Source organism: Rhipicephalus microplus, chromosome 4 (assembly GCF_043290135.1).
Source record: "Rhipicephalus microplus isolate Deutch F79 chromosome 4, USDA_Rmic, whole genome shotgun sequence".
Classification (NCBI taxonomy): domain Eukaryota; kingdom Metazoa; phylum Arthropoda; class Arachnida; order Ixodida; family Ixodidae; genus Rhipicephalus; species Rhipicephalus microplus.
Genome location: NC_134703.1, coordinates 59,352,311 through 59,378,465, shown reverse-complemented (window position 1 = coordinate 59,378,465; position 26,155 = coordinate 59,352,311). Strand labels below are relative to the sequence as shown.

The 26,155-nt window shown below is 47.8% G+C and overlaps 1 protein-coding gene across 2 annotated transcripts in view; it reads right to left on the bottom strand.

The window, feature by feature from the left end:
* LOC119172017 (uncharacterized) overlaps nt 1-26,155 on the bottom strand; it is a 121,908-nt gene that overhangs the window by 2,126 nt on the left and 93,627 nt on the right. The gene's annotated exons all lie outside the window — the stretch shown is intronic.

Sequence of the window (26,155 nt, the reverse complement as noted above, 5' to 3'; positions counted from 1 at the left end):
CAACCCATATCGGGGCATCCTGAACGAAGGTTTCTTTGTAAACCTGTGTATAAAAGCGGCATGGTCAAGATGCGATGAAACCAGACTACCACTTCAAGGTCTATTAAAGCGTGTTTAAAGAAGAGCAGTGACACGACATACATGAAATACTTGCAAAGCATAGAAGTGCGTTAGCCTGAGTGTAGTAAAACCAGCTTCGCTGTTTCGTCAGTGTCCACGAAAGGAAACTGGTTGAATTTTCCGCGCTTAATTGTATTTTATGTTTGTTACGTGGTTGTGACGTTCGAGAAGGCCACAGCGAGACTGCGAAACACAGAACGCTTTATTGGCGAGAACTTGTGCCCGGCAAATGAAAAGTCGACGTACAAGCGATTCACGCTGTACACTGATAGCGACGAGAGAACTCGTTGGCGGTCGAGTAATCTGGCGCGTCATATGGGGTGCCGACATCTTACATGTGAACTCTCGCGTTCCCATTCGGTCATTCCAGCGTCGCAGGCGGCGCCATGTAGCCGTGCTCCGAAGTTGTCACACGGTGATAAACTGTTACGCAAGTTCGGTCTCTCATTATAGTCATGAACCAATGAACGCGTCTTCACGCTCTGTGACGCTGTCGTGCACGCTTGTGACATCACCGTCTTGTCCGCCATTTCCATAGAGTTTCTCAAAATTAACTAGAGGGGACTCTGGCGCTGCGATCGTTCAGCGACCATGGGAATGATGGGTAGTACACACATTTGCCTAGTCTTCGTACTTGCGGGCGACGAATTGTACTTGGGGGCGGTGAATCGAACTCGCGGGCGGCGAATCGTACTTGCGGCTTCGTTTGTTGCTGTGTTTCGATTTTGTTTTGAAAGAAAGATTCGACCCTCTTGAACTTCTTGACCCAATTCGGAAAGGTAATTTGAAAAAAAATAGGTGGTGAAGCGCAATCGCTGAACATTTGCTGATTTTTTGTTTCGTGAGAAAACAGCTTCAAGCCACACGAACACACACGGAGCCAAAAGCAGACCAGAAGTACGAAGTTTAGACAAATGTGTGTACTACCCATCATTCCCATGCTCACTGAAGCGCTGTGCGTTGCAGCTCCCATAGACATTAGCGCCAGAGTTCCCTCTAGTGTATATTAGGAAACTCTATGGCCATTTCAACCTACCGCTGCGCCGCCTATAGTCGCTGGAATGATCGATAAGTGCACCCTTTGCCATTTTCCTAAAATGACGACGCTTTCCACGAGCTCATATCGAGTACGGGTGTGTTCACTACGTGCTTGTTGATGCGAACTTTGCGCAGGATTCACCGCGCACTGTGTCTTGGTTTATGCCAACTACTTCGGCCAGCACCAAGGTTTTATCTTGATCCCTGACACTAGTCGTAGCGATGGAGATGTTTAACCAGGAATCAACGCAGGCATGCCCACATCGGGCATTGTAGAAGCTCTCATTTGTCATTGCACATTGTAGAGACGCGTTTTGCTTTCGCGCTACACCGACTCCTATGACAGAAGGATCAACCATTTACATTTCTTTACTATGTACATTGTGCATCGTGTTCACACTATGTTTCGCTATGCAATGACGTAAGCAGTGGCCTGGGAAGAAGGGCCATATATTCAGGACGAATGTGGCACTCATTTTTCAAGCTGGCTTCTTCGCAAGTTAAGACTTTACATAGAGTAAGTAGCTTGCTTTATTATGTGATGTTGGCTGTGGATGATTGCCTAGATTTTTGAGCGAGTGAGTACAATCAGAAAAATTCGGCATATCCCACGAACCTTCGAATTCATATCCCACGTACCTTAAAATTCGATGTCATGCGAAGCATGTGGATGGAAGGCGACTGTGGGGTAACTTTTTGTTGAGCGAGACGCTACAAAATGTCGTTAAACATATGTAAAAATATGTATGTACAGATATGTATGTTGAAAAGTCGCATGTTTTTATATAACCAGTTGTTAATATTTACTTCACGATGCCAACATCGACATGGGTATTACAAATACCAGCAGTGATAAGCTACATAACGTAGCACTTGTGCTTGCGAGGATGGTAGTACTGGATAGGGCTACGTAGACAAGTTGCAGCGGATGGCACCTAACTACTACTGACGCTAACCCCACGTGAGGCCTGTATTATTGGAGTAAATATCTAATGTTTATAAAATGAGATGAGCAGCACTGCAACCACAATTGCTGTTTCACCAGCATTACACCTGCACAGGGGCTTTTTCCGAAGCAGTTAAGGGATCTGGCATGGCTTTGTGGTAGATTACTTGTTTGCCACTTAGAATGCTTCAGTTCGATTTCTGCTGGATATTATGTTTATTCTTTGCATTCATCGGGTCAACTCTGCCGACGTCGGTTTTTCTGCAATCTCGTTTTTAAATTAGCAATATCTGTTCTCACCGTTCCTTGCTACGTATAAGCTGATAAGCAACCGTGGCACGTACCCACATGCCGCAGCGTGTGGTATACGGGTATGTGCCACACGTGTCTGCAGGAAATAGTTGTGACGACGTACGCGACGAGACTTGCACATTTTTCATGCCACAATGACACAGTAATAATCCCAACGCACTTGCTCTTCCATATCGATTTTTGTCCACCCCTAGTTAAGAAGGCGATTATGGGAGCACCCAGACGTACGGTTTATATATATATATATATATATATATATATATATATATATATATATATATATATATATATATATATATATATATATATATATATATATATATATATATATATATATATATATATATATATATATATATATATATATATATATATATATATATATATGTGTGTGTGTGTGTGTGTGTGTGTGTGTGTATCGTTACGGTCGAACCGTGAAAATAACGAAGGTTCCAAATGAGCTGGTGCAGTGCCTTCAATGAGCTGGGCAATGCACCAGGCTGGGTGATTGCCTTGAAGGCTGACACACACACACACACACACACACACACACACACACACACACACACACACACACACACACACACACACACACACACACACACACACACACACACACACACACACACACACACACACACACACACACACACACACACACACACACACACACACACACACACACACACAGTTTTGTGCGCAGTTAGTTCAGACCCATCAAGTACGCTGCCGAGCATGAGTAGTTTTACTCAAAAGAATCATTTATATGGTCATGTTTCAACCCAGCCCTTGCAATAACACGACAATGACCATCTATATAGTGAACAAAAGTGTGCCACTTCACGTTTTTGTTCAGTCTGTGTAAAACATTTTATACTGCGGAAAACCCCCAGTGCTATTTTCAGCCTCTCCTTTCTGCCAACAAGATGGAGCTCGATTCGTCGAAAGCGTTAAATGTACCGAATGACCGCAGCGTTGCCCGCATGTGTGAACACAATATGCGGGTATGATCGAGCGGAACACTTCGTGAGTTAGCCTGCTTTCCAATAACTCGCCGAGCACGTCAAAGTTGTGCGGTTCATTTCTCAACTTTTGCCCATCTGCGTTTATGACTTCCGACAAGAATCGTGGATGCCATGAAAAGATTCGTCCCACTGTAAGGAAATATCTGACAGCCCTTTAACTTAACTGGTTGGATCTGTTGCTCAACCCACTTTACAGCAAAATTTCGAATAGCCAATGCTTTCAATACTGTACATGTAACCTTTCTGACAGATAATAATTCCTGGAGTCATACGCGTCAAGACAATGATATAATTACGAGGCGAACCATAACGACATGTACCGTAAGTTTCGACCATCTCGGACTTTTTGACGTGCACCTAAAATGAGGCAGGCGGGACTCGAGCGTTTTCACCCAAATCGAAAATGCGTCCTTCGTGGCAGTGATTGAAACGGCGTCTTTCGGGTCGGCAGCCCAGCACAGTGACCACTGTAACACAGTGGCGACCTCCATTGTGACATTTGACAAAGGGCAGTATCTGTTAGGATGTTAAGATGAACCTGCAGCACTTTTTGAGCATGGTCAGAAAACGCAGCCGATCGGTAGTAGAGGCTCCCGAGAACACGCGAGCCAAATGTTATACATAGCGCTGCACGTGGCCTGGAATTCATAATGAATTTGAAAAGCCAGCTGAAAATTGTTTTCTTTTCTCTCGACAAATAAAGGAACGAGCTCAAAAATCACTCGTCACAGCCGTTGTATAAGCCATTAGCTGATTTGAGTATGCCGCCCTCAGTCGTTCTAGGGGCCGCCGCGGGAGGCCGCAACTTGTCGATGCGCGTGCGCGTGATCGTAATGAACAGCCGCGTATTCGGGGAAAAAAAAGGAAGAGAGATGTGCTCAGGGTTGCCAGGCGCACGTCACGTATTCCCCCCCCTCCCCCCCCCCCGCCATCCATCCCTGCTTAGCTTCCAGCGCTTTTGGCAGGATCAGAGAACAGACAATGCAATTGCAGCGTGCGAGAAATTTATGAAACTCCGCTCGTACTGGACGGATTCTAAAAAAAAAATTGAGGTGATGAATTCATGAGGCAATAAACTCTTTTAGTAAATCCATTCCGTGGCTACTTGAAAAGTGTTTCAGGGCCTGTTTGAGGCCAAGCGTGCAATACAGCATAGGATACCCAACTACAAAACGACGCTTCAATTCATCGCAATATAACATATAATGGCTACGATCGAGAACATTAAAAAACAATCAAAGAAGCTTTACTTTCGTATTAAATTGACCCCTCGTGACCATGTAATCCTGCGCATCGTTTTGCGACACCGGCACACTGCTCCGAAAATTTGGCGAGACAGCTCATCCGCATCATAAGCCGAATTCAAGGTTTCATAATTGGGAGGTATTACTGACTTTGGTGACGGGCTTCTGATGTGATACATGAAACAAAAGGAAGATTGGCATCCACCCGTTTGGAGGTAAAGCTACAAAAAAATATATAAGAATTTCTAAGAAAATCTCCCAGTTCACAAAAAACTTGTCTTGATTCGAAATTTGAACCTGAGATCATACCACTTTCGGGGAGGCTGCTTTACTAACTGAGCCAATTAAATGGTAAGCAGATGCTAGCGCCAGGGTTTTGTGTAGCTCGGACTTAAAACGGATCAGACGAGCGCTCTATTGAGGTACTTAGCGTGACGAATAAGCGAGGATATGCAAGGAAGCCGGAGAGAACAAAAAACTGTAGAATGGACTTGTAATCAGGTAGTACATAAAATATGTAACACCCTTCAACAGTAGTGCGGAAGATGCCCTAGATATTAACAAAATCTAACCAGACATTTGTTCTGCGGCTAACCTCCCTGTCTTTCTGCATCACATCTCTCTCTCACTAAGGTCTATTGTATGACGTTCGGACAAGTAGAACAAGGGTGCGTTCCTCGTTATTTTGAATAACTTACAGGGTCCCTTATGTCTTCTATATATATGTAAGCCGTCTTCTTTTTCTTCTCAGTCGATGCATTGATCTTGCCCCGCCACACAGCGAAAGCTTTCTGTACCTAACGTAGCCTTGCATGGCCTCCGTGATTGGGGGCACCTTTGACCAAGCCACGATTGTCATGAGATGATGTCGTCAAGCCACGCGACGTCACCAATTTTCGCCATCTGTGGTGTCATGCAGTGACTTCATCGCATGATAATGATTTCTGCATCTCTCTTCCCCGACGTCGCGTTACGCCTACGGTCAAGAGAGACGAAGGCGAAAGGCACAGAGGGTAATTAAGCTAGGCTTGGTTGACTGCCTTACACGTGGGCTAAGGGAAAGGGGGAATAATAGAAGGAACAACTAGAAAAAGAAAGGAAAAGTAATGAACAGTTAATGAGAACACACACAAAACAAACTCGCGCTGGTGGTTCATAGACACTCGTGAAGCCCGGTCGCCTCCGGGTAGCTCAGTAAGGTTTTCGTGGCCTCGCGCATGCCCAAAACCATGGGCCAAGATCTGAAGACCTTCCTTTCGTAGAGTGGTCTTGCATCAATACGATCGAGATTGGCTCCTAGAACACGTAGTTCAGTCTGACGAGATGTGCAGTGGCGTAAAATGTGTTCAGTGGTCTTCTGACAGCCGCATGAGTTGCATGCCGCACTGTTGGCTATTCCTATGAGATAAGAGTATGCATTCGTAAATTCGTAAATTCCACTCCGAAACACATGCGACCCCAAAAAGTTCCATTTCGATGGAAGAATTTGGATGGCGGGCGAAGTCTTTAGCTATGGTAAATAGAATGCACGCTCTAGTTGGAGAACCCCTGCGTAGTCCCACTGTAGAAATGTCACGCAACCAGCAAGCGATCGCAGTTGTCGCGCCGCGTTCGTTCTAGAGACTGGTATGAGTATCCGCATTTGACGAAGCAGCTAATGCTTACGCTTCAAGAAGTCTTGGCCGCCGAAACACCCAACCTATTGGTGCACTCAAGACCTGGGCATACGTGCAAAGGGCCCGTTGGTAACAAACGTGGATACAAATACTATCTTGAAGTCGGGTGTCTTTGTACAGCAGTTTTTCTCAGCGGACAGTGCCTGATAACAATGAGAGTGCTTTGTATTCACAGACAAGACTCAAGCAAACAGAACGTGTGTACACGAACACAAGAAGTGGCGAGGGCTAAATATAGAGTTCCGCAGGAGTTACTGACGCTGTGGAAGCATGGCGTGGAAAATAACCTGAAAGCGGTGTCATAAACAGAAGCCGTTAAATCGGACAGTACATAAATATTACGTTGAAATGTATTCATGAATTACGCTTCTGCAACAACGAAGCAGTTGTTGCAGATGGGCTTGTTGGCGAATCCGCATCACGTGAAAGTTTGCAGGTATGTTTAATTGCCTAAGTATGCTCAAGAAATATACGTTTCCAAACGCACCATTCCGTGAAAAATACATGTAAATGGTATAAGCCTTCTGCTTAGACTTACTGATAATGAGAGATAATGAAACTTACTCCTAATGATAATCGTTTATATCCAATTCATTCGGGGTGACTTCAGGACAATCTGTTCCGCAGTTAGCGATGATTACCTAATTATTGTAGCCAAACTGCATATTTCGAAGTCCTTGCTTAAAAAAAAAATGTCACGGTATGCAAGGAAATCAGAACGCATTAGTAACATGTAGTACCGTATACAGTCGGCCAAATCTTTCGCTATCGTGCACGAGTGATAGTTTTTTATATATGTTAGCCACACGATCGAATTAAGTTTAAAAGAAGGGGCAGAAAAATGCATGCCCACAAAGCACATGTCCACGGAGCAATCTTCTGTAACTACGTTCCCTACTATGGCGCTGAAAGACATAAAATTGGCCACCGTGCACATTAGTTAGAGTTTTAGCCGACTGCACGCACCGAAGGGAGGACTAAATTTCAGTGGTGAAAGGAAGTTGAATCTTTGTGGATTGTATAACCGCGTTGCGCAATATGAACACGTATACACTCCAGCATGAGTATGGGACGCCGAAAATGCGGTTCAAGCACAATCACTGAGGTCGGCTCTCGAGAGCTCGCTTCGTTGAGTAATGAGCGATTCGGCTGCTCACAGCGAGGGAATGAATGATGGCGGTCGAGACCTGTCGTTTCGGGGCGAGCGCAGATGGTGTGGAGTAGCGCCACCTCTTGGCCTTAACGAGCCAGCTTGCCTGTATACCCGCCCCCATTCGATCTCCTGCTTCGTCGATCCTGCGGCGACAGCATGGGCGGGGGCCACGGCTTCATCGGCGCTCTTGCACGTTTCATCAGTTTCTTTTTCGTATACCGCGCACCCGCGTCGTTCGACGCGTTTACACTGTCATTTCTCACGCCGCACTCGAGAACATCTACTTCGGCTGAGCTGTTTATTTTTCTTGAATCAATATACGCTCTGTGAAGAAAGGAAGTCCAAGTAAAACGAAACCAAATGAGTTTACTTGCCTGCCTCTGTTTTGGATCAATCAATCAATCAATCAATCAATCAACCAATCAATCAATCAATCAATCAATCAAGCAATCAATCAATCAATCAATCAATAAACAAATCAATCAATCAATCAATCTCACCTGTGGCACACCTGAATACAAGAAACTGTATCTCGAAGTCGAGTGTCTTCGTTCAGCGGTTCTCCGCAGCGGGCAGTGCCTGATAACACTGAGAGTGCTTTGTCTTCCCACACGAGACCAAGCAACCGGAACGTGGGTACACGATGTCAAGAAGTGGCGAAGCCTAAATATAGAGTTCCGCACGAGTTTCTCAATGCTTGTAGAAGGAAGCGTCGAGAGAGAGAGAGAGAGAGAGAGAGAGAGAGATAAAGATACAAGGAAAGGCAGGGAGGTTAACCAGACGCACATCCGGTTTGCTACCCTGCACTGGGGAAGGGATAAAGGGGAGAAAAGAGGTTGCAGAAAGATGAGAAGGTACACACAATCACGAGCACACTCGGGGAGCACACACAGTTTACAGGCGGTCGCTCAGGTTTGTTGAATTAAGGTAAAGTAGCAGTGCTTTAGTTGCTTTCTGTGCAACTGAGGCAGATGCCCAAGGTCCTAGTATCTTCTGCACACAAAATGGTCCGGGGTCAAGTCGATTCAAAACCATCCGTAGCTGGCATCGCTGTGTGTCGTAGCAAGCGCTGCTGCACAGGACGTGTTCGATGGTCTCTTCATCTCCGCAGTAGTCGCATGTAGGAGTGTCTGCCATACCAATGCGAAAGGAGTACACCTTTGTGAATGCAACACCTAACCAAAGGCGGCATAACAGTGTCGCATCGGAGCGGGAAAGTTGTGATGGTAGCTTTAGCTTGAGCGAAGGATCTAGTTCATAAAATTGACACCTTTGGAAGCTGGTAGACGACCAGAACGTGCGTGTGAGATCTCGAGCCAGCAGGTAAAGTTGTCTTGCTGCATCATTCCTTGATAGAGGAATCGGGACTACACGGATTTCTTCATGGGCTGAGCGGGCTGCATCATCGGCTAATTGATTTCTGGTAATACCAATATGTCCAGGCAGCCATTGATATATAATATCATGCCCTCGTGCTAGAGCTTCATGATGGCAATGTCTTATTACTCGTACCAGTTGGTCATGGCTCCTCCTACGCATGGCAGACTGCAAACTCTGAAGCGCTGCCTTCGAATCACAGAATATGACCCATTTTCCTGGACGTTCTTGAACGAGATATTGTAAAGCAGCCCTTATAGCAGCAAGCTCTGATGCCGTGGATGTAGTCATATGCGACAACTTAAACTTGATTGTCATTTCTGCAGCCGGAATTACAGCGGTACCTGATGAGCTGCTGGATGAGACGCACCCATCAGTGCATATCTGCGTTCGGTCTAAGTACAACTCATGTAATAATAGCAGTGTTGCTTGTTTCAATGCTACTCTGGAGTGACTGCTTTTCTTTTGGATTCCCGGAATTTCTAGACGTACTTGCGGCTGGTCGAGGCACCACAAAGGGCATGCCGTTCTCGCAGCTGGCGTATATCCTGATGGAATGCTGTTTAGGTGCTTGGCTATGACGTCTGAAAACGTAGCACGTGGTCTTCCGAAAGGTAGAAGGGCCAAGTGGTGGTCGGGGACACGGCTAGCATGTCGAATATGCGCTCTGAGGCAATCCACAACTATATATGTCCTGACCGGATGGTCTTTGGCAAGCATGATTGTGGCATAAGTAGAAGCGCATCGGGGCAGTCCTAGGCAGATACGCAGTGCCTGGCCCTGCAAACTCTCCAATGAATGAGTATTCGATTTGCAAGTGTTAGTCAGTACCGGCAAGCTGTAGCGCAATAGACCCAGAAATAGGGCCCTGTACAGCTGTAGCATGGAGGCCACAGAAGTTCCCCATGCTTTACCGCACAAGAATTTCATGATATGCACAATAGATAGCAGTCTCTTCTTCAAGTACGCACAATGTGGGCTCCACGAAAGACTTCTGTCGATTATTATGCCCAGGAAACGATGCGTCCGTGCATATTTGACACTCTGCTCATTGATGTAAACAGGGTATGGCGTCATTGGTTTGCGTGTAAACGCTATCAACGCGCACTTCACAGTTGATATATTTAGGCCTTGTTTCTGAAGGTAGGCTGTTGTGAGGGTTGCTGCCCGCTGTATTCGTGCACGCACCTGAGGGCGAGTAACTGCAGCACTCCAGAGGCAAATATCATCGGCGTATATGGATAGGCACACCGACTTTGGCAGAACCTTCACCAGACCAATGAGGGCCACATTGAACAATGTGGGGCTTAAAACGCCTCCCTGAGGTACTCCGCAGTAGGTGTAATGTTGGGCAGTTGTACCCTCATATGTTTGTACAAAGAAACCCCTGCCAGTTATATAATCTTTTATCCATTGAAACATTCGTCCACCAATGCCCATTGCTGCGAGAGAAGTGAGGATGGCATCGTGAGCTACATTATCATATGCACCCTTCACGTCAAGAAAGAGTGCCACTAATATGCGCTTGCGACTTTTTTCTTGTTGAACAAATGTCGATAAATCAAGGACACAGTCAATGGAGGAGCGGCTCCGACGAAAGCCTGCCATGCAAGAAGGGTATTTGGTGTATCGTTCCAAGTACCACTCGAGACGAAATCGAACCATTCTTTCTATCACTTTTCCGAGGCAGCTTGCGAGGGCAATAGGGCGATACGCTGTCAAGTCCAATGATGATTTTCCCGATTTCAAAAGTGGTATTAATAGACTAATTTTCCATTCTCGGGGAACACTGCCGCTGAGCCAGGAGTTGTTGAAGCATGTTAAAAGTTCTTTTCTAGCTTTTTGTCCAAGGTGTCCCAACGCACTATAAGTAATACCATCAGGACCTGGCGATGACATGCGCTTAGAAGCGACTAACGCACCTTCCAGTTCTTCCATGGTGAACGGAATGTCCATTTCTGGCAATCGCGTCTCAGGAACGATCACGGCGTCGATGCTCTCGTTCATAATATTCCCGGCAACTCTCGTGCAAAATTCTTCAGCCACCTCGAGTTCTGTTTTTCCATGATGGAGTGCCAAAGCTTTAAAAGGGTGCCGTTGTTGTGGAGAGGAGCGAAGACCACGAACTGTTCTCCAGATATATGACAGCGGTTTATAAGAGGGTCTAGAGATTCGCAGAATGCTTTCCAGCGTTCGCTCTCCAGTTTGTAAATGCGTCGTTGAATCTTTTTCTGGAGCCGCCTTGCTTCCCTCAGATCGTAAATTGATGTTGTGCGTCTGTATCGTCGTTCAGCACGCCTTCGTATAGCTCGTAATTTTTCCAGTTCGATGTCAAACTGTGTTACTTTAGACGAAAATGGTAATTTACATTTGGACGCTTGCATAGCTTCCACTATGGTATTTTCCAGGCTGCAGGCGAGCCCTTCTTGGCAAGCGTTCTCAACACGCGATGTAAACATCGACCAGTCAGTGCCAATTGCAACACCGGAAGAGAAAGTTTTTATGATACCATCGATCGTCACGTAGGTGGGGATGTGATCCCTCCCAAGAGTCTCAATATCGCCAAACCACTTAACTTTGTGAGAGAAGCACCGTGACACCAACGTCAGGTCAAGGCAACTGCCATACGTGAGACCCCGCAAATATGTGGGGGTACCATCGTTCATGATGGAAAGGTCGTAATCGGAAGCGAATGTAACAATGTTCCGGCCCCTGGCATTCATCCTAGTGCTCCCCCAAAGCATGTGATGGGCGTTGAAGTCACCGGTGATGATCCAAGGCCCATCGGTTCTCATTAGGATGTCTTTTAATCTGTCGCAGTCAAATCGCGATGACGGAGATATATATCCACCAATAAGCGTGAACGAAACTGCATTCTTCTTCACACGAAGACACACGTACTGATTGTCGTCATTTGAACATATTGGGTGCGAAATATAAGTCAAGTCTGTGCGAATATTGCCACAGCTCGACCATCGCAGAAGACGCGTACCACAATTCGCGTTCGTAAAAGCCGTCAAGCAAGTAGCAAGAAAGCCGCGCCATGGAACGCCGTCCTGCACGCGCCACGATGCTACGCCATGGGACTGCCACGAGACTCGAGGGGCAGAAGAGGAGACCGACAAAGTTAGAGTCAGGGGCGCAGACATTTTGGCTGACCATTTTTAGCTTCAAGTTTACGGGCACAAGTTCGCCCTGAATAAAGAGTTTATATAGTACCAGGTGCTATATTTATTCGTAACAATCTGGTGGACGTGCTGGGTATGATTCCAAGCCCACCACAGGCAAGGAGAAGCCCAGATCCCAGAAGATTGGAGCCAGCAGAATTGACACCTGTGCACCAACGCCCGAGTCGCCGACTACGTGGGGAGCAGCCCGAGTTTGGCCCCCTAATTGACTCATCAAGACCTGTCGAGACCTCAAGCACAAGCGTCACTACGATGGCCACCCAGTCGATGCCATCTCCATCTCACCTCATCGTGGATTCGCCACGTACACCAGAGGTCTTCCACGGTGAGACCTTTGAAGACGCCGAGGACTGGCTTGAAGGCTTCGAGCGCGTTGCACGTTTGAATGGTTGGGACGAAGCCCGAAAGCTTCGTTACGTTTACGTCGCCCTGCAAGATTCGGCACGTACGTGGTTTGAGAACCACGAAGCGTGCATGCTGTCATGGGACGACTTCCGACGAGAGCTAATCGCAACCTATCCGAACACGGACCGCAAAGAGAAGGCAGAGGCTGCTCTTCAGGCGAGGAACCAGCGGAATAACGAGAGCGTGGCCATGTACATAGAAGACATGTCACGGCTCTTCCGCCGAGCCGACCAAAACATGACCGAGGAGAAGAAGTTGCGGCACCTAATGCGCGGAGTAAAGGAAGAAATTTTTGCAGGCCTGGTGCGTAATCCACCGCGAACTGTGGCGGAGTTCCGGTCCGAGGCAACGACCATGGAAAGGACGCTACAACAACGTGCGCGACTGTACAACAGAGACTTCAGCGTCTCTTCAGTCAGGGTGGAGTCAACAGCCTTCCCCACCAACGTTGACGTCCTCCGGGAAATGGTGAGGGCTATTGTTAAGGAGGAGCTCCAGAAACTGCAACTTCCTCAAAGTCCTTCAGCGATGCCCTCAATCGCGGACGTTGTGCGTGAAGAAGTGCGGCAAGCAATTATTCAACCGCAGCCTCAGGTGCCACACTACACGCAACCGGAACCTCAGCCACAGCTGTCATACGCGCAAGTCGTACGGCAAGACATGAGACGCCCGAGCTTTGCACAAGCTCCCGTTATGCCACCGACCTTTCCTCGCAGTACTCCAGCGCCGATGCCAGAAGCAAGACCCCGCAAAAGTGATGTATGGCGCACGGCAGACCGGCGGCCCCTCTGCTACCACTGTGGGGAGGCAGGTCATCTTTATCGGACATGCCACTACCGTCGGGTCGGGCTACGTGGCTTCCCAGTGAATGCGCCCTGCCCTCGTAACGGTGAGCGCCCTTACGAAATCGAAGAATATTTGTCTTCGCGCTATGCCTATCCAAACACTCAGCGACATGAATCGCGGTCGATTGCACCAATGCGCAATAGGTCGCCGAGTCCACACCCATCATCTACTTTCCCGAGGCGTCGTTCACCAAGCCCGCGACGGGAAAACTAGAACCGGCGACCTGTGGAGGCAGGGCCGCTGATTTTCGAAAAACTGAAAACCCTCCATCGCTAACCGGATCAGACGACGACACTGACACAACGACGGACAAGCGCAGTAATGGTGACGTGACATCCGAGCTACAAGTCCGAATAGACGACGTAGAAACCATAGCGTTAATAGACACAGGTGCAGATTACTCAGTAATAAGTAGCATGCTCGCAAAGAAGCTGAAGAAAGTGCTCACTCATTGGACCGGACCGCAGATACGCACCGCCGGCGGGCACTTAGTCAGCCCCGTAGGATTGTGCACAGCGAGAGTGGGAATAAGAGGCCATGTGTACGCCTGCAGTTTTATTGTTCTTCCTGAATGTTCCCGTGAGGCAATTCTGGGCATGGACTTTCTGCAAGCAAACAGTGCCATCATCGACTTGCAGAAATCCCAAGTTTCTTTCTCTACAGAGAACACTGTTGCCGTGTGTCATGCGGAGCAACCAATTGTTTCGTCTCTTCGTATTGTGGATGAAGGTGTGACAGTGCCGCCACGTAGCAGCGTGACAGTTTCTGTGAAAAGCGACATTTTTCGTGAATATGCCGGACTAGCTGATGGAAATGTCGAACTGCTGCTCACAAAGGGAATACGCGTGGCGAGAGGTCTAGTGAACCTGCGGAACGGATATACTGATGTGCTATTGACTAACTTTACCAACGAGGTACAGCATGTGGCGAAGGGAGCAGCCATAGCATCACTTCATGACTACGTACAAGTCTCAGATGTTTGCACCATAGAAAAAGTACCTACAACGCCCTCAACAATGGAAAGTGTCCTCGAGAAAATAGATATTGACCGAGAGCTTTCATCTCTGCAGAAAGACCAGATTGTGGAGTTGATCAAGGAATTCGCAGAGTGTTTTTCTTCTTCTTCGAAAGTCGGACGTACGCCTGTAGCAAAGCACCGCATTGTAATCGAAGGGCATGTTAGACCAGTATGTCAGCATCCATACCGAGTAGCTCCAAAAGAAAGGGAGGCGATAAAAAAGCAAGTACAGGAGATGCTCGACGACGATGTCATACAGCCCTCCAAAAGCCCATGGGCATCGCCGGTAGTACTGGTGAAGAAGAAGGACAACACCATGCGGTTCTGTGTTGATTACAGAAAACTCAACCTCGTCACGAAGCGAGACGTGTACCCACTCCCACGAGTCGACGATACGTTGGATAAACTGCGCAATGCTCACTTTTTTTTTTCATCGTTGGATCTAAAGAGCGGGTACTGGCAAATAGAAGTCGACGAACGAGATCGGGAAAAGACCGCGTTTGTGACACCCGACGGACTCTACGAGTTCAAAGTACTCCCATTTGGTTTGTGTTCTGCTCCCGCTACCTTCCAGAGGATGATGGACACTGTGCTCTCCGGCCTCAAATGGCAGTCATGTCTTGTCTATCTGGATGACGTAGTAATTTTTTCCACTACGTTCGAGCAGCATGTACAGAGATTGAGAACGGTACTGGACGCTATTCGTATGGCTGCACTTACGATCAAACCCGAAAAGTGCCACTTCGGGTTCCGGGAGCTCCGGTTCCTCGGGCACATTGTCAGTTCTCACGGTGTCCGCCCAGATCCGGATAAGATCACTGCGGTTGAAAATTTCCCAAGGCCAAGAGACAAGAAAGCTATGCGACGTTTCCTGGGGCTTTGTGCCTACTATAGGCGCTTTGTTGAAAATTTCTCCAAGATTGCGGAACCACTGACACGGCTTACGAAGGAAGGTGTGCCATTCATCTGGCACCAAGAGCAAGAAGACGCCTTCTCTGAGTTACGACGGCGTTTGCAGTCACCTCCCATACTTGCTCATTTTGACGAAGATGCCAAAACAGACATTCATACGGACGCCAGCAACGTTGGCCTCGGTGCTATTCTTGTTCAATGGCAGAACGGGGAAGAAAAAGTTATTGCTTATGCAAGCCGCACTCTGTCGAAAGCTGAGTATAATTATTCAGCTACGGAAAAGGAATGTCTCGCAGTGATATGGGCTATCAGTAAGTTCCGTCCATATTTATACGGTAGACCATTCCGAGCCATCAGTGACCATCATTCATTGTGCTGGCTTGCGAACCTCAAGGATCCTTCCGGAAGGCTTGCTAGATGGAGCCTACGTCTACAAGAATATGACATCACCGTAGTCTACAAGTCTGGCCACAAGCACAATGACGCGGACTGCTTGTCACGAGCACCAATCCAGAACTCGTCTCCTGAGCATGAACAAGACTCCGCATTTCTTGGAGCTGTGAATGTGTCGGAGATGGCTCATGATCAACGAATGGACCCAGAATTACTTCTGCTCATTCAATACTTAGAGGGGCAGCAAGTCGAAGTACCGCGAGTTTTCATCCGTGGACTACGTTCCTACGTCCTCCGCAACAACGTTCTCTACAAGAGAAACTTTCAACACACCGGTGAAACGTTCCTACTGCTGATACCATCATCACTGCGAGCGGAAATTTTAGAAGCGTGTCATGATGACCCATCGGCAGGTCACTTGGGCATTAGTAGGACTTTGGCAAAAATCCACCGCAGATATTACTGGCCAAAATTGATGGATTCAGTACAGCATTACGTAAGATCATGTCGAGAATGCCAAAGACGCAAAGTACCACCCCTAAAACCAGCAGGTCTTTTGAAACCGATAGAGCCACCGAAAGTCCCGTTTGAGCAGGTCGGAATGGATTTGCTAGGACCATTTCCTATGTCATCGTTTGGGAAGCGCTGGATAGTTGTAGCAACCGACTACAAGACCCGGTATGCCGAGACGTCATCTCTCACAAAAGGAACGGCAAATGAAGTGGCTCAGTTTTTTGTGACCCAGATAGTGCTGCGACATGGCGCACCTAGAGTTCTTATAACTGACAAAGGAACTGCGTTCACTGCCAGGCTAGTACAGTCTGTCATGAAACTAACGCACACCGACCACAGAAGAACTACCGCATACCATCCGCAAACTAACGGGTTAACTGAAAGGCTGAACAGGACGCTTGCTGACATGATCGCGATGTATGTGGACGTCGAGCATCGGACTTGGGACACCATATTACCGTATGCTACATTTGCATACAATACCGCAGTACAAGAGACAACCCACTTCACGCCATTTCAACTTGTTTATGGTCGGACAGTAATAACGACATTAGACGCGATGCTGCCTGTCAACAGCACGAATGAAGAGGACCCTGACATAAGCGAATATGTAGAAAGGGCAGAAGAGGCGCGACAACTAGCACGGAACCGCATCATTCAACAGCAGAACGTCGACGCGCACCGTTACAATCTAAGACGAAGGGATGTTCAGTACTCCCCTGGAGACCAAGTGTGGGTCTGGATGCCTGTACGTGCACGTGGCCTATCAGAAAAGCTTATGCGGCGCTATTTTGGCCCTTACAGGGTTCTTCGTCAGCTAGGCCCATTAAACTACGAAGTGATCCCTGAAGGTCAAGTATGCACAACACGACGCAGGAATCTCCCGGAAGTTGTACATGTAGTACGTATGAAACCGTACTACGACAGGAACTGAACAACGTCGTCTAACACAAGGAGAAGTCCTATTGTTTAGAAACTGTCAGCCGGCTCTACGCATCGGGGCGATGCGTGCTAGGAGGGGGACTAATGCCACAGCTCGACCATCGCAGAAGACGCGTACCACAATTCGCGTTCGTAAAAGCCGTCAAGCAAGTAGCAAGAAAGCCGCGCCATGGAACGCCGTCCTGCACGCGCCACGATGCTACGCCATGGGACTGGCACGAGACTCGAGGGGCAGAAGAGGAGACCGACAAAGTTAGAGTCAGGGGCGCAGACATTTTGGCTGACCATTTTTAGCTTCAAGTTTACGGGCACAAGTTCGCCCTGAATAAAGAGTTTATATAGTACCAGGTGCTATATTTATTCGTAACAATATAAACAATGACTTTGCTTCGTTCTTCGCAAGCGGCTGAACAAAAAGCTTCATAACCGGACAATCTATAAGGCGTTGATACGTTTGGTTCACATATGACAAGTATAGGGAATTGATTGGCCCGAACAAATTGGCGAAAGTCCGAGATACGGGACTTCATGCCTCTGGCATTCCACTGAAAAATCGAAGCACTTTTAACTTCAGTGCGGAAGTGGAGATTTTGTTGAGCCATTGTGCTTATACGAAGTTAGCAAGAACTGGATTCTGTGCATCCAGTATTTGCAGTGCACTCTTAGCAGACGGAGATTGTATGCTGCTCAGTAGCGTGCGAATCGCGGCAATTAATGATTGCACGATTGCAGCCACTTGCCTGTCTTGGTTGGAAAGATCTCGAACCGGGACGATTGCAGTCACTTGCCTGTCTTGGTTGGAAAGATCTCGAACCGGGAGCGTGGACTGGCCGTCATGAAGCTCCTTCGGTTCGCTTGATGCTGCTTCCCTTTGAAGTGCAGGCCACTCTGTCGCAGTTAGGGTATGCTCACTGGTTTTGTCCTTTACAGCCTCTCCCACGGCATGTGGTCTGGGAGGCAAAGGAGGTGGTACTGATGAGGGATCACGCAAACGTGTCAAGGAGGCAGCGGGCGTCCTCGAAGACCGACGTCGACGTGAACGACGCCTTCTGACTTTAGCTGCGGCTTCTCGATGAGATGAGTGATCGCGCACCATCTCCTTCAAGATGGCAATTTCCTTCTGAATCCGCGGGCATTCCTTCGATGTGGCTTCATGGGATCGATTGCAATTAGAGCATTTCTTGACAGTTGCGACGCACTTATCCGCCTCATGGTGCTCGGCGCAGCGGTGGCATACCACCGAATTCTCGCAGACACTGCTCACATGTCCAAGTTTCATGCATTTACGGCACTGGAGAGGCTTTGGAATGAAAGGCCGCACAGCATGTCTGAAGTACCCCACCTTCACATGAGAGGGGAGTGATGTGCTCTTAAACGCAATCTTCACACAGCGAGACTTGCCTAGCCGGGTGACATCAACAATTGGAGTATCAGTTGTTGACTTGACAAGAAGTTGTAAGCCCTTATTGGAAATAGCGACATCAATGTCGTAGATCACGCCGGTTACTACATCACATCCCAAGGGAACATGAGAGCACACCTGGTTGCCGTCCAAGTCAGTTACACTGCGCAGAACGCCCAACGCACTTGCGTGCAAAACGTCCACAGCCAGTATATTCTTTCTGGCGTTCACTCTTATGTCCGTGATCTCATTTGGCACGAGCGTTTCCAGAGACCTCGACACAGACTGTCTGTTAAGGCGTTTCATGCTGACGGTAGGAAGTGCAGGCAGAAACAGGATGGTATAAGTGTTCGATTTTGGCGCTTCACTTACAGTTTGAATAGTTGAGGATGAGGATGTGCTCATGTTCCTTCTCTTCGCCTTGCGTCTCAGCACAGGTTGGAAACCGTCATCTGAGAAGTCCTCACTGCTGAGATAGTAAGCATGAGTATCTTCACTGTCGCTGTCGCTCGCTTGTCCCATCCGCTTCCTGGAGGCGGTCGCCGCTGACGCCGCTGGTGCCGGCAGGCGCCCGGGGTGGTCTACTTCCATCCCCTCCAAGGGAGCAGCGGAAACTGATCAACAGACTTAAATTACAACTGAAATACGCCGGAGTTAGCAGAAGCAGCTCCTATTCAAAACACACTTCTTCGTCTTCTTTCGTTGAGAAAGAAATAACGAAGGAATGTGGTTAGTAAACCGTTTCGATGAGGGACTTGGTTCCTTACCATTGAAGAAGCACTTTAACACAAAAAGAACAAGGACGGCACAAGACCTACAGCCAGTTAGCGCCGGTCCGGTGTTCTTGGCTGAACTTGTTCCTTTTGCGCTACGTGCTTTCTATTTTTTTTTTCAGAAAGCGATAGAACTTTAGAGATCAAAGAAAAAAAATCACAGCATATCCACGGAACGCATGCTGATGAGTGGGGCGAATCATCCATCAGTTTGTCCGCGCTTCCGTCCATCCGTTCGTCTGTGCGTCCGTCCATCCACCCATCCGGGCATCCGTCCGTCCACCCATCTGTGCATCTGTCTGTCTGCCAGTCCATGCGTCTGTCCATCCGTCCGCCCATCTAGTGAACACTCCAAGTACCGCTATCTCGCAAATTTCCATCATATATTCATCACACAGAAGTACCGCCATCCAGTGGACATTCCAAGGACAAAACGAGAGGTGGCACAGCCGGACTAGAGGTGCGTCACGCGCGCACTCTCTTAAGGCCTGCGCTTCGTGTCTAGTTCCCACCTTTCACCGCCGCCAGTTCAAACCCTCGTTAAACCTTGATAAAACTGGTTACGCCCAGCGACTTTAACGTGGCAACCTTTTCTGGTCAGATAGTGCTCAAAGAACGTCCTTCTGTTACTAGTATTTTCTTTAGTAAGCATCAAATTTAAGGCAAATTTTATTGAAGATTAATCTTTATTGAAGATTAAGTTTCGTGACTAGTAATGCGCCGTAAAATGCAATCTTTTCGAAAAACGGTCACATTGCACCGGCAGCCTTTTCCTCGATATGTCTTCCACCATTTCGCCAGAACTCGCGTAGAATACATAATCCCATGGATGTCATACTCTAGGCGGTATTCTGCCGATAACATTTATTCTCCTTTCGCCTCATTGAAGCTCGAAGCTCCAGTGGCGTGAACGCGTTATACATAGTATCGTAGTAGCATACCCATAGTTCGAAACGTCGCAGTTTTTAGATTATTTGCTTTCGTTTCATACTTCATGAAGCCAAATTGACGAGAACATTACGGCCGTTCACTCGCAGGCGGTCGTAGCAAAGGGTCATCTGTAGCTGAAAAGGACTGCTGAAAAAAAAAAACAATCACTGAATTATTGAAGCGCTCGCCATTAGCTATAATAATAATAAATGAGTATAGCTCCAGGCGTTTTGATTGAGCTAGGCATAAAGAGTGCAGAAAGCAGAATAAAACGTATTTGCGGTAAAAGTGCAAGAGGGACTTGCTCCCAAGCCGAGTCAGCCATTCTTTGTTGAAGGCTTGCGGAATAATATTTGAAGCTCCTTCGTGGTTCATACGATAGCACTTTTTTTGTCGTTTTTCCCACTGGCTGGCAATGGAGTTGCCGCAGACAACGACGGCGTTTCCCTTGCGGTTGGTTTCATTGTTCTTATCGACCCATATACTTCGCTTCAAGATCAATGTAGGAGAGCGTCGAAGCACGCTTCGTGCTTTGCACTATACGTTATTGGGGAAACCACAGCGGGGCGAACATAGTCGCGCTTACTTGAGCTTACTTTCGCTTCCGTTTCGATACTCAATCACGCAGACAGCGAGTTTCAAATTTGGACCGTTGCTTAGCGCTCGAAGAGCGATGGGCCCGTATCGTAAAGAGTTGGACTCGTGTGTCGTTAGTGTGTGTGCCCAAATGTGGTCTTCGCACGCAACTATGGGTGGTCTATATACCACCATTAGGGTTCGGGTACGTTAGAGTAGGCTTCGTTAAAATGCCATAACGTCCATGCAGAAGCGAACGGAGCCGTAGTTTCCAATTTTGCAGGATCGCCATGTGTGACTTCGCGTTCGCGTGGCATCACTGTTATCGCAAAACTGTGTGGGAGGGAAATTTTTTGTGTAGTTATTTGTTCAGCGTGACTCAATATCTACTACGAAATGATTGTGAATACCCCCCCTCCACCCCCCCCCCCAAACACATCTGTATTGTTTTACCATTTACTTCTGGTTGAACAATGGAACTGTTTAAGGCAGCCTTTAGTCCATGAGCCGTGAGCAGAAAATGAACCGCATCCTAAACCAGTACGCGCTCTCTTCTTCATCGTTTTTTTTTAAATTTTTGCTTCGCTCTCAGAACATGTGCGCCGATTTCTTCGGCGCGGAACAAAATAACTCTGATGTGTGAAACAACGAGTACAGTGAGGGAGAAAAAGAAATAGACAAAAAAGAACGAAGAAGGAATGAAGACAGTGAAAGAAATGAATGGTAGGGAAAAATGTTTCTTCATTAGACGAGATTCAAAGTCGACTACCTATGATCCTAATGTGAGTGTTTTAACCACTCGGCTGTGCAGGCACGCTAACAGCATAGCTTTGTACAGCGCAGTGCAACGAGTGGTTGGGAAATAAAAGCGAGAGTGAGGAGGAGAGAGAGGACAAGAGAGTAAAAATAGTGGAGAAAGAATGAGAAGAAAAGAAAAAAAAAATGAGAGAGATTGAGAACTAGAGTGAAAATGATATCAATAAAGGGAAGCAAGTGGGAAATAGAGATACGCTGAAGAAAGAGGTAGATAGATGAATAAATAGATAGATAGAGAAAACCATTGGAGTGAAGGGGGAAAAGGCAGAAAAATAGAAAGAAAAAAAGAATGAAATCGTAGAAGATTAACAGAAACAAATCCCTATAAACTTAGCAAAACAACACCAGGCTGAGCTACCTGGGTGCCCATAAGATCCGCTGTTTCTTGGACATGGGTGGTGGTGGTGGTGGTGGTGGTGTTGCAGCAGGCGGGGTTAGCCTGGCCTGCATGGCCGGCAATTGTTCCGCCTGAGCATCTCCTGAATTTGGAAAATGTCACCACATGTCAGAGAGCCCAGTGTCTCGCAGGAAGACTAACAAAATTCGTTGCACGTTCATCTTAGTTGCCGCGGGTCCTTCAGAAAAGATGACGTCATCAACTGTCCGGTGCCTATGACAGCCTTTTCGCAAGGTGCGGATCATCGCTGCCCTTTGTACATCAAACTGTGGGCAAAGCCAAATGAAATGTTCAATATCCCCGATGTTACCACAGAAGGCACAAAACGGGGAAACGTATCTCCCAGTCTTGAATGACCAGGCCGGGGTGTATGCGGAGCCGGTTCTTATGCGGTACAACAGCGTCGCTTCTTCACGAGAAAGTCCATGAATTACACATGCTTGGTGTGGAAACTTGTGGATCGCCTTGAAATGATTGCGTATCACATCTTTGTTGTTCTGGTAAGTCTTGGGAGTTCTTACTTTTGGAAACAATGTACTTGCTTCGCATGCAAGGGCATCATCCATTTCATTGCCCTCAATGCCAACGTGGGATGGGATCCACTGGAACTTTATATTAAAACTCTTGCCATTTAAGTGTTTGATTAGTGCCAGAGATTGTCTGGTGAACTTTTCTTGAGGTATGCCATGATGCAGTCTTTGTAGCGCCGATTTGGAGTCCGTCAGCACTACAACATCTCGTGCAGAAAAAGATCGCAATTTTCGCAAAGCCGCCGTGATTGCAGCGCTTTCTACCGTTGTGGACGAAACCACGCGATCCAGGCGGCCCGACCATGACACGCCAAGGCAGGGTATGTAGAAAGCCGCTGCGCAGCTATCCGTTTGTGTGCACACTGATCCGTCGGTGTACACTTGTAGGTGGCTGCGGTACATGGTGCTCAAGTGGTCCAGCGCAAGAAATTTTGCTTCCGCGGCTGGAATGGTGCGCTTCGCTGGTAGATTGGGTACGCTGAAGTTACACGCAACATCCACAAAAGACCAAGGCGGGTCCATAGGGCGCCGTTTAGGCAGTTTCAAGCCTAAATATCGAAATGTGTTTAATGCCGCGTTGAAATGTGAGCCAGTTCTTGCTCTTAGCTGCCGGGGAAGCGCCGTGCCTGCGAAGGACTCGCCCAGTCTTGACAGCTACGTCAATAAGGCCTGAGACGCCAAAAGGTGGAGCGGAAGAGACTCGGCTTCATTGGTGACCTTCGTGTTTGAAGCCGCCTGAGGGACTCCCATCGCTAAGTGAAGGCCCTTTCTGTGCACTGCCTCTAGGCGTTCGAACTGGCTTGGTGATGGTGATATCAGGGGCAGCTGATAAAGAATGCGGCTCGTTATAAGCGCATCATTCAATTTAAGCACAGACGTAGAATTGTTGCCCCAACGGACACCTGCCATGCGACGAAGAGCGTTGATCCTTTGCACTGATTCAGTGACTATACCATCAACCGCACGTCGCCATAATAGCTTGTTGTCGATGGTAATGCCTAGGAAACCGACACTTGTTGCACAACGAATTGAGTGGCCTCGAATATTCAGCGACAGACGTGTTGACTTCCGTCGTGCTCCCGGGAAGAGCATGAAGGCCGATTTTTCCGCTGATAAAGATAGGCCAAGTGTCAACAAGTGACGCTCAATGATTGAAATAGCGCTCTGTGCTATCCGGGCCAAACGTTTGTTCTGGTACCCTGAGATTCAAATGCAGATGTCATCGGCGTAGACGGATATTTTAACTGCTTTCAGAGCTAAGTGCTGAGTGTCGGGAAGGCTGGCCATGACAGCGTTAAAAAGCAAGGGAGATAGAACACTTCCTTGTGGGACACCGAGGGAAACGCGTCTCTCTTCGCTCGTTACATTTCCAAGCTTAACACGGACACAGCGGTCTCTGAGAAATTCATGTACGAACCGAAGAGCATTTCCCGACACACCCATGGCTTGGAGCCCGTTCACGATGCCTGCCTGAAGCACACAATCATATGCCTTGGCAACGTCCATGAAGACGGCGAGTTTCGAGAGTCCGCTGGCGTGGTGGTGCTCGATGTGGCTTAATAGGTCCAAAACACTGTCCTGGGCACTCAGTCGTGGGCGAAATCTGGTCATACACGATGGCCATCGTCTTCCTTGTTCAAGGTACCAAATTAATCATGGACATATTAATCTTTTCATCAACTTGGATACGCATGATGTAAGAGATACCGGTCGATATGACGCGAGGCTCGTAGGATCCTTTCCGGACTTTAGGACTGGCACCACCCAAGCTGTCTTCCAAACAAATGGGATCTCTCCCGTGCTCCAGACATGATTAAATATGTCCAAAAGGGCCCTTTTTCGCTCATATGGTAGATTTGTCAGCATTTGATTGCTGATCAAATCAGGACCCACGGCACAGCGTCTTCTTAATTTGCTAAGTGCCATATCCAGCTCTCGAAAGGTGAATGGCGTATCCATCGTGTGAAAAAACTGGGGTGACAGAGGAATCGCCGCTCCTGCTTATCTACCGGATGTGTACACGTCTGCGAAATCCCCTGCAAGGGTTTGCAAATCTATGCCTTGTTTCAAAGCGAGTGCTTCCAATGGCCTGTGTGTTCGGATCTTCCCAGAAAGACTATTTATTACTGCCCATATCTTTGTCAAGGGCGTAAACGTTGACAAGCTCTCACAGAAAGCGGCCCATTGATTTCGTCTTAATTTTTTTGTATGGTGACGAATCACAGCGTTTATCCTGTTATATTCGGTTTTCGCAGACGGATTTCCTTTTGTTCTCATTATTTTCCGCTCCGCCCGTATACGTGCTGCGCAGAGGTTCTTCACTTTCAAGTCAGGAGCAGGAAAATGATCGGGCAGTTTCAGCAACGAAGTTGCTGCTCACTTGCTTTGCAACATATCTGCGAACAGCTCACCAGTGGATTTGTCCAACGCATCTCTGTAGGTGTCCCAGCGTGTTCATTGCAGAATTGTCGACCAGCAGTTCGAAATCCCAGGATATTGGTGAAGATGGGGAAATGGTCACTGCCCATCCTGTATGGAGCCGTGGTCGATGATACCAGAAGGTCCGTGGAGTGAAGTACAAGGTCTATTGCACTCCATGAATCTGGTGGCCTGAAAAATGTAGGTTTGCCATCGTTCGCCACACATAAGTCGGCAGCATTCGCAGCTGCTAGAAGTTCCTTGCCTCGAAAATCTACACTCTTATCTCCCCAGAGTGAATGGTGCGCGTTAAAATCACCACAGATTATTCGAGGAGCGGGACATCGAGTGCGAAGGTCCTTTAGGAAAGTCTCCATGGAGACCTTTTTTCGTGGGCTTATGTACACGGATACCACACTCAGTTTTCGGTTTCTCAGGCGCACTTGCACAGCAGCGACTTCCAATGAGTTGGAACAGAGGTCTTGCAGTGGTAAGGCGACGTGAGGTATTTCCCGCCTTATGTATATCATTGCGCTTCCATTTGCAAACGACGTTATGCTCGGGTTGCCGTGTCGGGTGCACCCTAGGAGCATCCTTGCATTCGGTAGACCGGCTTCGGAGAGGGCTAGAATCGGTATTGGAATGTCGCGCAGGAAAAGGTTGAGTTCGCACAGACGTTTTAGAAGACCAGCGCAGTTCCATTGCTTTATTAAGGGCACGTTTGAAGGACGAAATAGACCAGGTGGGCGAGACATTGCCATTATTCTACTGTGTGTTTGTGGAAGCAGAGCAAAGTAACACAGACTCTACAGCCAGGACTGCTTCCAACATATCCTTCGTTGAACTCGCAGGCATCTTAGCGACGTGTGAACGTAGCGTGGTGAATAGAGCGCGAATAACGTGCTCGAGGTTTTCTTGTTGTTTGCTTCCAGATGGTACTTGAGGTGGGCTCAGTGCATCAGCGTAGGTGCGCTTGGCGGACTCTTTCGTGATACATTTCTCACCAGCGTTGAGCACTTGCGTTGACTCAGTAGCAGCTCTTGTCGGATTTAGGCGCGGAAAATTTCCTGCGTACTCGTTTTCAAAACCGCCATGTTGTGGCGCGCCGGACGTCTTCTTTGTGAGCGATGGTTCGTTCACAATCTTCGGGCCGAGGACAAACGTCTTATTTCTTCGCTGCGCAGCTGTTCGTGATGGACATCGGC